This window comes from Canis lupus, chromosome 7 (assembly GCF_003254725.2).
Source record: "Canis lupus dingo isolate Sandy chromosome 7, ASM325472v2, whole genome shotgun sequence".
Lineage (NCBI taxonomy): Eukaryota > Metazoa > Chordata > Mammalia > Carnivora > Canidae > Canis > Canis lupus.
The window spans coordinates 61,008,812-61,018,894 of NC_064249.1; the positions used below are offsets into that span (position 1 = coordinate 61,008,812).

Consider the following 10,083-nt stretch of genomic DNA (forward strand, 5'->3'; position numbering starts at 1 on the left):
CTGCATGACAGCAGGAGCATGTTGGGTTATTTCTCACCACAGCTTCAGCACTAGTGCAGTGCCCAATATGGAGTAAGTGTTCTGAAATATCTTTGGAAGAATTGACCTGATGGACTTCCAGGGATGCTGAGACAGTCATGATATAGTCCCACACCTCTAGAATTAGAGAGAAATGAGATTTGAGTTTCTTTTGTGTCCTAGCTATGGATTTTAATTCTCAGAATCTTATTTTTTTCCCATTTAAGATGATACTTCACAAGGTGGTCTTAAACAGTAAAGAACCGATGTATGTTTGAGCCGTTAGCAAATTTTAGGACGATATGCAAAAAAAATGATTCTATTGTTCTTAAAAATTTCAGAGTGTTCTTAATATTACACTATGATGTAATTTTATGGAACCAAGTGAGACTTATAGATATGGAGGACATTATGCAATGCGAAAGTTTACAGGCATCTAGGCGTTTCAGAGTGAATTAGTGGAAAGACCATAGACCTCTCCCCTGTCTGAACCTGAGCTCTGCTGCTCTGAGACTTTCTGACCTCGGGACTCCTGGCTGAGCCTCATATGTGTAAAGGAGAATAGTAGATATCCATGAAAACAGTGGAAGCTTAGCACAAAGGAGACAACAGTAAATTTCCTTTTCCCTTCATATTTTAATATGGTGTGTGTGTGTGTGCGTACACATGAGTACACAACTGTAAAAATCAGGGATTACTGGTTTTTCTAGCTTGGAATTAATTGTGGTATTTTAAACACGAGACAAAAGGAACAAATTTCAAGATACAAAAAATTCAGAGGCCAATTGCAATGGCTTTTCTATTGGGCTTCGTTTTCTACCCCAAACAAAATTAATTACATTGTCTACATAGGCTTCAGCCCTCTGCCTGATTCTTCTCTTTTGTTATTCTTTCCTTTTTCTATCTAAATATCTTGGCAGAGCTTACCTCTCTACCATGCCCACCATTTTTGCTCACAATTAATGTCTGTTTAAAACAGGAAAGTTGTTTGATGCTTTAAAAAAATCTATTTTGTAGCAAAAAAGATTGGCAGCATTGAGAGTCTGGCATAAACATTGAGAGTCTGTCATAAACCCATTATCACATTTGAGGTAGGTTTTGCCTCTATTTTTAAAAGTGGTGACTTCAGAGAGGAGGTGTCTTTAGAGACAAACTCCTCGTAGGAACTTCAGTAAACATTACAGTTCTACTGGTGGCAATTTGTGAATTTATTCTGGGGAAGATTACACACAGATCTCGAAGTGACATACCTAATTACAATAGTACATGCTAATTCTATGCATTTCCTGTGGGGAAAAAATATCATCAGTTATAGAAGTGAATGATAGGAGTCATATCAGATCCATAAGGGGAACTTAATTGAATCTTCCAGAGCATTAGACTAATAGTTTGGCATAAATACCCACTGAAATACTCTCAAATATTCTGGCAGAAATACACTGACATATACTAGACCGATTTGGGGGTCTATCATATGCCTTTCCCGAAAAACAGGTATTCCCCTCTTCCCTCTACAAAGCTGTAGCAAATGGTCTTGGGGATCAGTAGGCCACTCTGAATTCCTGCCATCAAAATGGACAGGGCCACAGAGTCAGCCTCCATCGAGTCCTGGCTACTGTTTTCTTGTGCAGACTGAGAGGTATATTCTGATTTCTACCATCTCCCCTGCAGGTCATAACAGGAGAAAACAGGACAAAAAGTGGGTGAGTCAGGCCAGTCCTTAAAGGCTTATATCTGCTTAAAATTTGGTTGAAATGAACACTTGGACTTTGCTGGGATTACCTTTTTACTTTGTTCCATTATCAGATAAACAAATATGCAGTGCACATAAATAATATGCATACAAATTTCCCCAAGGCCTCCCTTGGATCTCAGGGAAAGATGCTCAGATTTCCATGGTCTCAGGCACTCGCATGGAATGAGGACTTCACCTGATCAAGAGTCGAGACCCATTTTAAAACAATTTTAAGGTGAAGGAGGAGGTGATCCAGTGGATTTATATCCCCCAACCTCTCCTGTACTTAGCATCTGTGTTCTGGGTGCATCGCCTCCTGCCCTACCATGGGTATGAACTTCTGCAATGAATTTTCTTCCTGCATAATCAACCCTCTTTGAAGTTTTATTGCAGCAGGCATGGCCATGCCCCTAACCCAGAGAAATAGAATATTCCGCGGATAACAAGGGAGGTAGACATGCAGATGGGATAGACTCTTGGAGTATTAATCTATGGCCTACCTCCTGTGATAAAAAAATCATGGAGGAAGTCCCTCTCCATCAGTCATCAGGAAATGATGGAATAATAATATGAAACAGAAGAAAAGGTACAATTTCAGGGCACGTGTACTGTAATTGGAAGAAAAGGACAAGGTAATACAGCTGATAGAGAGTTCGCTACTCTGCCTCTCTGTGGCTCATCCAAAAAGCACCAGCTAATTGTGCCATTTAAGTGACCACTTGGTTAGGATTGCATCTGAATGTTAATGTTTTCTTTATTCAAAAAGCCTTGGGCATTCATCAACCAGTGGCATCTTGCTTTTCCTTTTCACAAGCTCCCTTTTGACTACAAGTGTGTACAACATTTATTAATTCATCTACTCTATTCAGATACATCTGAAGCCAGTATATCCTTTCCCCCTTTGCTTTTAAATGAAAAGAAACTAAAATTGAAAAGAAATCTTTCATCTCACTACTTCTGTCTCGGATGTGAGAGCAAAACCTTGAATAGCTTTTCTGCTACTCCTCACTTCTTGCGGAGTTGTTGGGTAGGTTTTCCTACAAAGCAAGGCAATGTATTTTGCTTTTAGGGAATAAAGAAAGATTTTTTAAAATACCATTCATCATCAAGTAGATTTCCATTAGCACAGTGGTCAGTTTCATTACATGGTATGAATACCTCTATTATGTGCTGGAAGCGTTCATTGTCCTTTCAAAAATATATTGAAAATAATTTGATGTCAATTTCCATGGTGATAGAAGAGAAGAACATCACTTGGAACCATAACAAGCACCTATATCTGAATTATTGTGAAGCACTGAGATGGTCCCTTTGTGTCAAGAGTTCTCTGGTTTGTTGTTATTGTTTCATTATCTGAGAAGAAAAAAAACCCTTCAAAAATGTAGGGCAATTATTAAATCTCATCCTCTTTTATATTTTGTTGGCCAACCAATGTTTTGTGTGTGTGAGATAATGCTTCAAAAGAAGCATTCTAATTCTGCTTTTGTGAAGATTTTAAGAATGAATCTATGAGTGGAAAAGGGTTTAATATAAGGCATCAAAACCTAAGATTCTCTTTGTATTGCCGAATGCCACTATATAATCCTTTCTCATTGTTTATGAATCACAGAAACTATTGGCAAAGGACTATATGGACGTACATTCCTGGTTCTTCTCTTTTTTCCAGTTTTTATCTACTTGATTTTACATCTTAAACCTACACGAGACTGAATCTTAGGGGTGCGGTACCTTGTGAGGAATGTACTTAACCTGGTTGCCTTTTCTGGGTTCCAGAATCAGGCCAACCATGTTAGATGGAAGCCTCTCAGTCTAGATAGATTCTACATCATATTTTGAAGAACTGTAGAGAGTCCGACTTCAAATAAGAGGCATAGAATTAGTTCAACATGAATGAGCTCACACTATGAGTTTACCACATGTTTAAGCTTATTGAATAGAACACTCAATTGATATACCTGCGCTGGCCTAGTTAAATCCCAATTACTTGACACAAAAGAACTCTTGGAGACCCCAAAGGCTGTAGACAGATATTTCTAAGGCTTTTGAGTTCATCTTGTTCCTGTTCAAGTTCTCTGCTTTCATAATCCTGTTACTACATCCTGCCTGCCTATATCCCACACCAGTTTCTGTGAAAAAGGACCTCTTGCTCTTATATCTGGACTTTTAATGTGATTTTCAGAAATTCATTAATCTCCCTTCCTGCAATGATCTCTTTTTTATTACAATCTGGGGAGTTTCAACTTTGTGCTACACTCCCTCCAAACACTGCTAGCCTTAGTTACCGAGAAAGTTCTAGAGATGGCTTTCTCTTTGCTGGCCAGCAGCCCTTTTACATCTTACCTGAAGTTATAGAAGGTATTTCCTTGCCTTTAAATTTTCTCCAAATTGGGTATGACTTAGAAAGGATTGTACAATCAAAGAGGGATTGTGATCTTATGGTCACCCCCCGGCTCTGGGATTTATTTCCACTTAATTGACCCAGGTAATGGATCATTTTGCTGTCTTAAGCATGATGCCCTTGTTCTGTGTTATGATATGTGGGATGTGGATAGAGTTAGAACTTTCTCCAATCAACACTAAGAGAGAGAAAAAGAAAGAGAGAGGGGAAGTTGGAGGTGGAGGAGGAAGGGGAAAGGGAGAGAAAGGGAAGAGATGACAGGAGGGAGGGGAAGGGAAGAATATAGCAAACTTTACTGCAGACTTAGAAGACAGAAGAAGTTCACATTGTAGAAATTAAAAAACTTGAAGTTGTATATTAAATATACTACTTAGAAGGTCTTTAATCTACACTACCCCTTGAGAGTTTTCCTTAATCACTCATTGTTTATTTTCTGTTGATTCTTTCTTCCTCTGCCCCCTCATCTCCTGTCTTCAGTTTCCTGGGAATCCTCCCATCCACATTCTTCTCAGTCCATGTATTTGGCAGAACATTTTGATCTTATCTTTGCTTCTACTTTCAAACTCGATCCCAAGATCTCCCAAGGCTACCACAGCGTTCAGGTGAATGTAAGGACCCTCTCCTCCATTAATAACAACAAAGAGGCCTGGCAAAGAACTTCAGATTTCATTTCATAGGAATAGAGTTCTAATTTTATATCTCATTTTCCCTCCATTATACTGGGTTGGAGTATCATTATCATTTACATTGATATGACTAAATCTGCATTGTCATATTCAATTTATGGCATTTTATTTTTAAAAACTGACTAAACTGGGTTAGAGGAAATGAAAGTCCTTAAAAATAGAATGTAAGAGAAAATTGTAGTAACTGGGATGCATTAATCTGAAGAAAAAAACACAACTGAGCAAGTGGGGAAAATTAGTGAGCAATATTCTATTAGAGATATTTCTACAGAAAGTGCTTTAATGTACTTACCTATCTCTTCTTAAAGTGTGAAGATATTAATCACATTCACTAACCTATTGTTACATAAGCTGTTAGGTGGTACTTGTTACAATGAATTCAAATGGAAATAAAACCTTATGGCAAGAGCAGAGTTTACCAACATCTATAACGCCAGCCTTTCCAAAAAGTTATATAGAATCCTTCATTAACAAAGAAATTCTTATATGACCTTTGAAAGAACAAACAAAAGAAGCTGCCTATGAATTTTATATTCGGCTCTTTAGGATAAGCAGCTGCTGAAATTCATCCAAAAAGTTTGCCTTAAATGTGTACGTGACTAGGCTTCCAGCGTAATACAGATTTCGTAATTTGGGTTCTCTTGAGATGGATATTTGATGACATGATCATGGGTTCAATTTCACAATTATCCCAAGAGAAATGCTGATCGGCATCAAACTTATTTTAGGAAAGGGAAGGTAATCCACTGTGTGTGTCTTGGGCACCTGCCAATTATTCTGTCAGAGGCCAAATTGCTTCAGACAGCTGTCTTGGCCTTCCAAAGCATTTTGAGCCCTGCACTGGCCATTCCTCGCTACTGATCATTACCTCTGGCAGAGATTATGCAGGAACAGACACGACCTCAGGGCAGGCTCATTCCTAATGACACCTGAGGTTGTGGAAGAGCAAGTCTACTTCACCGTTGGGTCACTATTAGAACCCAAGTAACTATGGAGTCACTCTGACTATAACAATGAACATGGAATTTTTATTTATTGGCAACATTGTGCCACACATGGAAAGCAGACTTCAATGGTTTTACCAAAATGGATTTCTTTGGACACACACCTCTTCTCCATTTACTCAGGTCATTCATATCGCATTAACAACTATACTCATTAATGAACTTAATTTGAATATGGTTAGAGAAGTTTAGTGGAGAATCTTGTATTTGTTAAAAAATAATTTTAAACCTCTCTAAAAGCAAAGACAATAAGGTCTTAAAATAAGACTACTGTACTCTTACTAGAAATTCTCGTCTAAAGGACTTTGGGGAAGTACCCTGGAGACAACATTCATCCTTTCATGAAGTAGTTCCTGAGTATATACTTTGTATCAGACAATTTTATACAGTGATGAATAAGGCGGCTAGGTGATAGTCGTTATGGAGCTAATTGTTTCTGGGAGAGGCAGCCAACAAAACCAGTTAAAGATGGAGACAAAATATTCAAGTTTAACAAGTCCTATGAAGGAAAAAAACAAGGAATTGAGACAGAGAAGAGCAGAGGGGACATTTCTCCTGAGACCCAAAGGAAGAAAAAGGGAGATGTCTGGTGAGCTGGACCAAAAAAACTAGAAGAAGATTGGAATAAGATGAGTTAAAGAGAAAAACAGGGGTGAAGTCATGCATGGATTTATAGGCCAACTCAAGAAGTTGGATTATATGATAAGTACAATGGAAAGTCCAGTGAAAGCTTTTTTCTCTTAACAATATCATCCAACTTTTGTTTCAACAAATGCCATTTTTCCCACCTATGAGTAGAAAAGTTTGGAGGGAAGGGAAGGGAAGGGAATAAGAAAAGAAGTGGTGAGACCATTTGAGAGTCTGTTATATGAATCCAGGAGAGAGAAAATGACTGGGTGATTTAAGATGGTGGCTGCAGCCATTTTTTTTTTTTTTTTTTGAGGTAGAATGTGGGGAAATGACTAATGCATTGCATGCAGGGAGCAATAAAGAATAAAGATGACTCTTGGTTTCTGCTACAGTAATGTGGCAGAAAATGGAAACAGGAAGACCTGTGCCTTATTTTGGAAGCAGTAGTTTTACCAAGGATGCTGACCCGTCTGTAGGCTACACTTGAGCATATTTCTTGCTCAGACATCAAGGATGACAGTGGACCCTAGAAGGGCATGGGAATCTGGTGAGGGGTGCCTTTCCAGTGAGGCCTAGATAACAGAGCTTCAGGGATTATTGGCTTTAATTTAGATGGGGATGACATCTCTATCCTTGACCTGACCCTAGTCAGGCTCCTCTCAGCCCTCAAGCCTCCAATGTTAGACTCTGTCTGTGGCCCCTTTAGTTCAGTTTTACCAAAAATCATGCTGGGTCAGTTTAGAGAAAATCACCCATAGGCATAACTGGTATCTATTCCATAGGTGCCTTGGTATCTATTCCTCTGCCCTGCCTTTGGCAAGAATCCTAATGCATCATTCTAGCTAGAGTCCTGCTAGCTAATGTTTCCTCTGAGTAAACTACTCCCCCAACTCTGCTCCTTGGCTAGAAATCTCCCCCCCACCATCGTCCTTGTGTTAGAAGTTGAACCACATCCCTTTCCCAACTACTGCAACACACCCTCCCCTCCAGAGGTCCCCTGAATAAGTTGATCCTTTTTCAGCAAGTGTTATGAGTAATGTTTTTTTTTTTTTTTCTTTAACAGTGGAGAAAAAATAAAAGAAAGCAGGTCTGGGAAGAATGAGAAAGGGTGGCAAGAGCTAACATGCTGGCAAACAAAAAGTGAGTGGATGTATTTAAATGGCAGGAAGAGGTGAGCTGAAACAAGCTGACAAAATTTCATTTCTAGAGGGCACCCAGTGACATAGCACACAGGACCGAGCTGCAGCATCTCCTCTCACACATCTGCTCTTGCTCTGTTTCTTAGAAGAAGGGAAAAATCTGCTCCAGGGATCTTTCCTTTCCCTTCCTCCCAGTCCTACAAATTGTTTCCCGCTAAAAGGAGACTTCTGTTAAAACTCCCCACCCTGGCAACAATTTGGTGGAAATGGAAACACATGGTAACATTTGTTTACCAAAGTCAGCACCTGATTTTGTGTCTTCTTAAAAGAACCTGAACTGGATGCGTCCATATCTGGGAGGAAAATAACCCAGCTCTTCTCGAGACATAGCATGTTCATTATTATTGTCATTTCAATGACACCAAATTTGAATTATGCCTAAAGTTCTTGATGATTTTGAATGCAATATTTCAGTGTCGTGTAAAGCAGATCAACCTGAAACCTTAAAAAAACAACAAATCTATTAAGGGGTATATGTAATATAAATCCAGACTACTCTAGATCTTGATTGAGTGTGATGTTTTTCATTCCAGATTTAATCCCTCAAGGATTCCAATATTAAACTGAACACAGGGGATCCCTGGGTGGCTCAGCAGTTTGGCACCTGCCTTTGGCCCAGGGCACGATCCTGAGGTCCCGGGATCAAGTCCTGCATTGGGCTCCCAGCATGGAGCCTGCTTCTCCCTCTGCCTGTGTCTCTGCCTCTCTCTCTCTTTCTCGGTCTATCATAAAAAATAAAAATAAAAATAAAAAAATAAAAATCTTTAAAAAATAAAAAATAAACTGAACACAGGCTTGGCTTGATTTTCACTGTGCATCTCTGACAATGGTTAATGCATTGACAACTTAAAATCCATGCAGATTATTTTAGCATCATTTATTCCTTGAATTAGATGTTTTTGAGTATACTGGTCAATATTAATTCCTTAAGCAGTTTTACTGTGTATGCATTTCTCAAACATTACTGTGTATGCATTTCTCATACTCGTATGCATCCAGAAGAGACTTTAAAAACATATGACTCAGGTAAAGTGGGCTCTAGCTCCTTGTGATACTCTTTATCTTGCTCCTGGATATTGGTGGCAATCTGTCCCGAGAGGTGAAGAAGACCAGAATGCAGGATATGACTTCAGTGTCTTTGGGCCCTGACATTAGATTCGTCATCTAGAAGTCTAATAGGGGTTAAGAGTCTCTCGGCCAAAGGGACATTGGTATTGGAATTGTAGGTGTCTCGATGACAGTTTGATCAAGTCCTTTCATCAGGCGGACTACTGAGGTTGCACAAGAAGACTCATTCACATAATGCAGTCCACAGCCATCAATAAATTCTCCAGGGTTTTGTGCACTTGAATAGCAATAATATCCAACCACAACATTTATCATCAGGCCCAAAGTACTTATCAAGCATGAGTATTACTTTATCACTGAATCAGGATGAGCCTGTAAATTAAACTTAAAAAAAGAGGGGGAGCATCTTTGTCCTTTGGGTCTTGAACAGAAAGAAAAGGCTTTCTCATAATAATCTGTAGCCAAATCAGTGCTTCCAAGTAAACAGAAGACAGGACTTTTGTAGATGACAGAACATAGTTAGGTCTCTGAAACAAATTTGTAAAAATACAAGTGTTAGTTCTAGGATCTATTTTTCAGCTTTTCAGTTTTAGAACTCAAAGCAAACTACAGTAATGATATTTAAAACTCTCCCAGACTCTGATACCTTGAGGTCTTCCTATCCTGTCTGTATGTTTCTTTTAATGGGAAACAGCCCTAAAACACAAAGCACAGCACAAACGCTCTCTAAACATTCAAAAACCTCTCTCACAAGGAATATGGAAAAGAAATTGGAAGATGATAAGCAAAATTAGAACCAGGTGCCGATAGAATCTGGGAAAATGCGAATATACTTTTAACCCACTTATCCCACACCTCTTGTCAAGTATTTTTCATAGTAGATTTTAGTTCTATCCTGAAAAAGCCTTACTTCCCCTCTTCATAATTTATGTTGTATACTTTGTTTCTCTTCTATGTTTATAGAATCTCTATACTTAAATTTCTTGTCTATCCTTTGGCTTTATGGCTTTTAACATCATAACTTTTTTAAAAAGATTTTATTTATTCATGAGAGACACAGAGAGAATGAGAGGCAGAGACACAGGCAGAGGGAGAAGCAGGCTCCATGCAGGGAGTCTGATGTGGGTCTTGATCCCGGGTCTCCTGGGCTGAAGGCAGGCACTAAACTGCTGAGCCACCCAGGGATCCCCATAACTTTTTATTTTGACAGTCAACTGAATAGTCTTGTGTTGAGGTGGGGAGACAGTGAAGCATGTGTGGAGGTAGGTGAAAACATATTGTTGCCTTTTAAGCCTCACTGTAAACGTGATCACGTATGATGGGAGTCTGCTGGCTATTTGAAATT

The 10,083-nt window shown here is 39.0% G+C and overlaps 1 long non-coding RNA gene across 1 annotated transcript; it reads left to right on the plus strand.

Annotated features, from left to right (window-relative positions):
• The first annotated feature begins 5,778 nt into the window (after positions 1 to 5,778).
• Positions 5,779 to 8,475, plus strand: LOC112647925 (uncharacterized). The gene is made up of 3 exons (XR_003128568.3): positions 5,779 to 5,964; positions 7,535 to 7,611; positions 8,204 to 8,475. It is a non-coding gene; the product is annotated as an uncharacterized LOC112647925 (long non-coding RNA).
• Positions 8,476 to 10,083: the final 1,608 nt, after the last annotated feature.